This window comes from Echeneis naucrates, chromosome 22 (assembly GCF_900963305.1).
Source record: "Echeneis naucrates chromosome 22, fEcheNa1.1, whole genome shotgun sequence".
Classification (NCBI taxonomy): domain Eukaryota; kingdom Metazoa; phylum Chordata; class Actinopteri; order Carangiformes; family Echeneidae; genus Echeneis; species Echeneis naucrates.
Genome location: NC_042532.1, coordinates 12,756,198 through 12,764,105, shown reverse-complemented (window position 1 = coordinate 12,764,105; position 7,908 = coordinate 12,756,198).

The following is a 7,908-nucleotide window of genomic DNA, read 5'->3' as shown; positions in this document are numbered from 1 at the left end:
GTCTTCATTGTTCAACCTGAGAGCACTCTGACTGTTTCGTTGGAGCTCATGAGGGTTGATGACTGAGAGTACCTCTGTGTCCGTGAAGCAGCAGGCCCAGGCGTTTTCATCTCGAAGACGACCTGTGCAGTTAGCCGGGCACTGGCTCCGACCAGCTGACTCAGCTGAACGCTCTTCCTCTCCAATAAAACAAAACACTCAACTCTGCTGGAGATTTTATCTCACACTCTCACAGCATGACATCATGATGAAGAAATTAACTCAGGCAGACGCTGACCAGGTCCTGTTGTTAAATCCTCAAAACAGAATAATAAGAATTGCCGTTCACCAATAAATATTAGATCTTGGAATAGTGAAATTTTGGGGCAGAGAAATTTTAACTGGTGCGACAAACGCCACACAGCTAGCTGCAGTTAAAGCAGTGGCTTAATGGCTTAATGACTTAATTACCTAAAGATCACAAATTAAAAAAGAAGAGAAAAATATTTGGATTCTCCAACATTTTAGCATCTTCATATGAGGAATGAGTTCACATGAACTGGGAAAGTACTATTAAAGAGGTAATACTGTAGAAAGCTATGTATCTTAATTTCCCTTTGGGTGGTCCAGACTCCAACAGCTGACTGATAATTGTTTTAAATTAAAATCTGTAATGGCAAAAACTTCTTTTATACAAAATGTTTCTACAAGACTGCAATGCAAAGCATTACAACAGTACAACACTGATGTTGTGCATCTGTGCTTTTCCTCATTCTGCTTCCCAAACCTCAAAGGTGGTCATGAACTTTGTGCCTTTTGTAAAATCTTTGTTGTAGTTGACTTTCTGCTCTATATAGAGCTATATAGAATTTAATGATCACCCCTTTTCCCTGAAATAGAAAACAAACTCATATTGTGATGTGAAATAAATAGTTTTCCTGAACTAAAATTTTGTTTTTAAATGAAGAATGATGCGGCACAATGAGTGCTTTCCTTTATTATTTTTCTCTGCATGGCCTTTCACAGCAGATCTCTCTGTGCTTTCATTCATTTTGTTGTCTGATGATGAGATTCCTCAAAGACGCATAACAATTATAACCCCAGTCACCACTGCAGTGCTCTAATTATTTACTCCATAAACAAGCCAAAGCAGATTCGCACGAATAAATGAGAAATTGGTACAACAATTCAAACTGTGACAGGAATTTCACTTCCTACATGATTGTCCCAAAATTAAAAACCAAAGATAATAATGTTTACTGAGATTCATTGTACAACTGCCCACCTCATCCACCTGGGTCTTGGTCCGTTCAAAGTCCTGTCAGTCATTTCCTATTACGAAAACCACACAATATTTATGTGGGTGAAAAATGACATTATGTAACAGCAGGTTATGGTCGCCACAAAGGTAAGTGTGGGCTGCTTCTGTTTCCTGACTATTCGCCATCACAACGACTCAGCTTGTTGCATGGCGGCTTGGCGTGCTGAGCTTCGTCTTCTGTTATCAAACAGGAAACATCTGATGAATTTGGAGTCATTTAAAGTCAACTTTCTTTCGCTCAGATTGCCCACAACAGCGTTAAACATTGTAGAGCCTCTTTGAAGGCCGAGAGAATGATGCAATCGGTGAAAACGAGTCTGCTATGCTCCCCGAGCACATACAATCAAGATGCCTTATTCTTCTACCCATTTCATTTAATTGTTTGGAAAGACAGCTTCCAGTATGAATGGCCGCTGATTTGTTTTCTTTTTTTTCCCACTGCATCACATCAGTGGGCTTATCCATTAAATCTCAGGGCTTTAGCAAAATAAATTGTACTTTAAAACTTTATTGATCAGTGTGATTAAATCGGCACAGGATCGCCAAGAAAATGAACCGAGAAATGGTGCTTCCCCTTCTTTTTCGTTGAATAGCAGGAGGCACTGACCTTTCACATTACTCTTCAGCAGCAGAAGAAATGGGTGTTTGGTCAAAATGACCGGCAAAGGCAGAGTTCCAGGTGCCAATTTGTGGTGCTTTGATTCAACCCGCTCTATCATCTATGAATAAAACTGTGAGAAACTGCAGAGCCTTGAATGAAGTTTGACTACATTCATTCTACTTTTGGGAAACATGCTATTTTCCTGATTTACTCGATCAGCTCTTTGCTGGTCAGAACACAAGAGACAATAAAGAAATCTTTGAGGCACAGATGCAGCGGGCAGATTATAGGTTGCAGTCAGTCAAACTTTGTTTCGATTGCTACCAGTGGGTTTGTGCAAAATGACGGATCACCAAGCTCTCCAATTAACGAGTTCTTGGTCTGCATGCTGTTTTATTTGCAGCCCAGAGTTTATTTATAAGGAGTCTGAACCCTGAACTGACTGAAACTAAGAGAAAACAATGAATCCTTTTCTATCTTGGCGTGAAAAGCAGTACGTTTGTGAAAGCAGCAGATGATGTGTGAATTGATGTGTTCAGTGTGTGTGTAGGAGATTCCAGTTTTCAAGGGGCCCACTTACAAAACAATCAGCAACTTTGCATCATCCTGAAATGTGTAAGAGCTAAAAAAAAAAGACAGAAGGAATGAAATCACTAACAAATGCAAGGCACAAAATAATAACTGGCACAAGCATCGATCATGTACATCAGAGCACAAAATTAGCAATACAGAAGTTAATGTCTGCATCAATACTACTCAGTATTCACTCCCCGAAACATTTCAGAGGACTGGCCAATACCGGCCAAACACACAAAAACTCCAGTTTCTATAGAACTGAGGCTGCCAGACCATGTTAATCTTTCATTAAACATTAATAGATGAACTCAAACATCACATGACTCTGGAAACAGCTTCATAGTTCGAAAAATAGTCATCTTCTTAATACTTGTTATATCCAAACGTGAATAAAAGCTTATGTACAAGAGCAATATCAAATGTGAGTTGACTTGTAACAGGGCATCAAATACTGCAATGGCATTGAAAAAAAAGCTGAGAAACCAAAATCAAGATTAAAAAAAAAGAAGATAATAAATGGATGGGACACCACTTGTCACTCACACTGGGTAGGTCAAAGACGACCTGTAATATTAATGGAATAAATCCTGGATTATCAACAAACATATCCTGTTTTACGATAAGAGGTAATACAGTTCAGTACGCATTCTGCTTTATATGCTCAATGTGTAACTTCCTGTCTGTCCAAACACAACAAAAAAGAGTTTATTGCTGCTCTTCAGCATCATGGGAGTTGTTGGCCTTACCTCCGCTGCTCATCAAAGAAGAGTGGGAGCAGAGACTGAATACACAGAAAGGAGAAGACGATGATTGAACAGGGGTGAAACATGGTGGGCAAGTAGGGAAACACAAGACAATGACATGAAGTGAAAACACAGTGGACGCACAAGTAAAACAGGAAACCACCCAAGAGTGTTTCAGGGAAGACCATATTTATCTGTGTTGTCTTGTTTACAGTGTAGGATATTCACAGAGCCGTCGACTGAATGAGCCGAAAAAACTCCTTCACACTGCAGCTCTGATTGGCAGCCTCACTCTTAATTGCTCTCTCAATTACACAGCTAGGCCGAGAGCAGCACCAGCAGAGTGAAAATACCTGAAGGCTGAGACAATCTGAATGACTGATATCCTGCTGATTGAGCTTATCACGCGACACACACATAACCAAGGTCATTAAGGTTTGCATTCATTCATTTTCCATACGCGCTGATTAAAAATGAAGTCACTGGAAGCCAAGCTAAATCAGATCTCCACTCCCAACCTCCCACTATATATTTCAGTGTCAGTCTGCTGCCTGTTTCCAGTTGTGTCTCTGCTTTCATGCTGCGGAAACACATTTCTCTCTTCCTTTCATATGGGGAGAACATGATTTGCATTTTTAAGACGTGCTCATTTCATGAGATTTCTCGAGCCCTCAGGCTGTCACGGAGCGTAGCAAAGAGGAAGAATTGCAGCCACGAGGGCTAATTGGCCAAAAAGACAATCATTTTTCATCATAGAACTTCTCTGTTTTTAAGGTTCTGATGAAGTTTTGTAAAGTCATAACTGGTTGTGAGCTGACAAGTCAACGTTTAAGTATTTCTGTGAATATATTATTACAGGGGCCCGAGCAGTATAAGCTGCTCTGTTTTAACAATGAATCAATTTTCATATCGACAAGACAAATTACTTGCTTACTTAAGCTGAAGTATAAACAGCCATGATTAAATATTATTCCAATACAAGGGATAGTTTTTCTTTAAGTTAAAGTAATCTTGCAAATTCAAAGGCAAAACTTTCCTCATTGAAACACATCGTTGCACTGACAATACCAAGTGACTCTACTCAACAGACTCATTAAAGTGAGTCACTGAAGAACTTGTAAAATTTAGAAAAGCCCTGAGCTTAAAACATTTCAAAGAAAGGGACTCATTTAAAAAACGAAAGTAGAAATGTAGAGTCAGTGGTGTACACACTTTTGTCAAAACAAACACAAAAGCATTACAGTCCAAACCCACGTCTTTATCTGACTTATTGCATTTTATCAGGAGAATGCATGAAACCTGTAAACTTTTCCTCAAAGCTGATTTTGGATTCTGTTCAGTAGTCGCTCTGTCGCTTGTCAATCATTTGAGTTGTCAGATTAGATATGAAAACACATTTTCCAGACGTGTTCTTTGGGTTAGTGATTTCCCATGGATATCGGTGTGTCTCACCAGGCTCCCATTCAAAGGCATCCTGTATATCATTTGTCAAACTAAAGTAATCTGTGAGAAGAATTATGGTCTGGGCACGGCCTATGTTTTTCTTGCTTTCTCAATTACCGGCAGATTCAAGTTTAGTTATTGCAGGCTTTTGGCCTCTCTGCTTCAGTAGCAGCGCAGAACACACTGTCTACCATTTCCATCTGATTTCTACAGGGAATTCTCCATCTTGCTACTTACTTGTAAATAATAATAGCTTCAGGAGAACTGTGTGTGTGTGTGTGTGTGTATCAGGCAGAGCCTGATTATAGCATCTGTAGTCAAGTCTCCTGGAACCTCGTCCTGCCAATTTAAACCGTCAGAGGTTTATAAAATGTATAAGTGTGGCTGATATGTCTTAGCCTATGTTTACACGTGGCCGGCTATTTTCATCAACAGACATTTCACCCTCTCTATATTCAAAAATAACATTTTGCACTCATGCCCATATTCAGAAAATTTTTGGTTTCTGTTTTTCTCTGTTTACATGGAAACGTGCCACCGAGGTTTTCCAAAATGCCCACTCTGGCCGGAGTTTTTAGAGGTTTTCAGAGGTAAATTCTTATCCTCCGCCTTATCCTCCTTCAAGCTCACCGGCCTGTTGATACGTGTGTGTCCCTGTTTAATAGTGTAGTTTTTGTCTTTTAGCATTGCTTTGGGCTCAGATCCTTCTGCGTCTCCAGTCAGAGCTTGCAAATCTTCATTGATCACATGTTCACCCTGCATTAGTAATGGCAAGTTAAAAGAAAAACAACATCTTCCTTCAAATGAAAGCTTTTATTCACCAACATTTATGGGATCATGTTGCTGTAACTTTCATATAAGTGAATCAATTCACATGTGAAAACTGAAGATTGCTGTTTAATCTGACAACCAGCCTTGTCGTGCTCTGGGCAATGCTGCGAGTCATTCACACCCATCCGCATTTGTTCTTGTTGACTCCAGCAGCAGTTTCAGTCTCTCCAAATGAACGGGGAACTGTGTCCAAACTTCTGACTGACTTCCAAAGTCCTTCCAATTACTTTTGGAAAAGTGCATTACTGACAGTGATTTATTGTATTCTGGGGTAAGTGGTTTTTCTTTTGAAATGAAGGGATAATCTCGGCAGTGTTAATGAGAATCTCAGAGACGGCGAGGCAATTTGAGATATTTGCATTGCAGAACAATCAGCTGTCGTGACTGATGTCTGAATTTGTTTTCCTCACACCTTGTGCCTCTATCTTGTCTCCCCTTTCAGCTAATATAAATACGTTTCATCGCTAGAATACTACAACTCATTAGTCCCTCCTTCCAACCAACACGCCCCCAGTAGGGAAGAGAGTGACAGTGAAATTGTTTTTGGGTGTACAGTAGAGTTTTCATGAATACATTTTCTGATCAGCTTTTGACTCTTTTTTAGGCCTAAAATTGTAGTTATTTGTTCGTGTCCACTCTTTCCAATCAAAGCATTTTGCAAAATGTGATGCATAATATGCTGATGAATATCCATCATCCATTACATCCATTATCTATTGACACACCACACACTCTCACACCAACGTGCTGCCCTTTAACCACCCCACTCATCCCTCCCAGCAACCGATCACTGATCTGTCCTAAAAAGTATATATATGTGTGTGTCACCACTGCCAGCTCTGTCAGTTCACAAAGTGTTTGCAGTACTTTATTTTGAATTTATTTTTGACAGAAAATGTCTCCAAACTGTCACTGTCTCTACATGTAGCTCCTAAAATGGTTCAAACATTTTTTTTCAATGTCTGTGTCGGTTTCAGTCGAGACAAAAAGGCTACAGTGAAACATATCAGCTTTGGATGATGACACTAAAATTGCCAACGGCAAGTCAAGTCTTTTCACCTTCTATATTTGCTGCCAGAAGTGCAGGTCATGTGAAACTCCAGGTCACAATCCAGCAGTGAGACGCACACTGAATACACGCTCAGTGGTGTGCATTAAAAGTATAAAGAAACAGAAACTAGCTTCAAAACGTGTCTAGCCTCTGAGATGTCAAACTACCAAACCACATTGGAGCGTACCATTGGTTTTTAAAGGGGTTTTCCCCAGAGGAAGGTGCCAAGTAAGGCAGAAGTAGAGGGGTGTTTTCTGTGTAAGTTTGAAGCGGTTTTACATTTATATGGAACATGGTACACCACCAAAATGTGGGGTAAATGTGTTTTTATGTCATTCTAAATGTTACAGTGTATTGTGGACCAGGTGTTGGTCTCCTGTGAGATAACTGAGGAGGGCCCAGAGGAGATAAAGGAGGAGGCTGGAGTTCACTGTTTGTCTGAAGCTGGTGTGGTGAGCTGTTGGAACCTCAGAGTTCAAGGGGGGGGGGTTCTGTTTTCCATATTTTTGCATTTAGTTCATTCTTTTGTTTCTCAGTGTTATTTTCTTTTTGCCAGGCCTGCACGGCACATACTGCTGCACATTTTAGCTGAGGGACGCTGAAAATAAAGTTTCACCTGGTCTGTATACAGGATTTCTGCTCTGTTCTTTATAACAACCTTTCAGTCAACCTAAGAAGGACATTCAGCAGTTATGGTTTTATAAAATAGTCCGTTTTAAACAGATAAATAAACCACAAGAACACTGTTGGATGCATAAGTATGCTTACAGTTGCTGCATTTATTTATCAGAAAACAATATTGACATTCTCTAGCTTACGCTCCGATTATTCTGAGCCACTTGGCATTTATTTGGTAGAAACATGGCCCTAGTAAAAACTGTTTCCATGCAAATTTAATGCATGGGTTTCCAGAAAATTTGGCAAAATAACGAGAAAAACAAAATACATTTCAAATCACAACTGTTATGCACATATTAAGTGTCGGGCACATCAGGATAAGCAATCAACATCCCAACCACTGCAGAACAAGAGAGCCGACAAGATAATGCATTTAAAAACGCACCAGGGAAATATCCAACAAAACCAACGTGGAAGACGTGGTGTTTTGATCAGTTCGATGAATACTGCAATGTACTCATTTATCAACAATAACTCTGTTAACTATGCTTTTGTGTGCTTAGCTGGAATTTATGCTGGCCAGTATAGACGGATTAATCGATGGAGCATATTAAAACTCTGTGAAACCATCAGCAATGTGTCGCCGTCTGAAACAGACGAAAACAAAGAGATGTCTGTCTGACATAAAACAGCCCTAATTTGACCTCACTCCCTTCCCTCCCATCCAGGACTGACAGGAAATTCA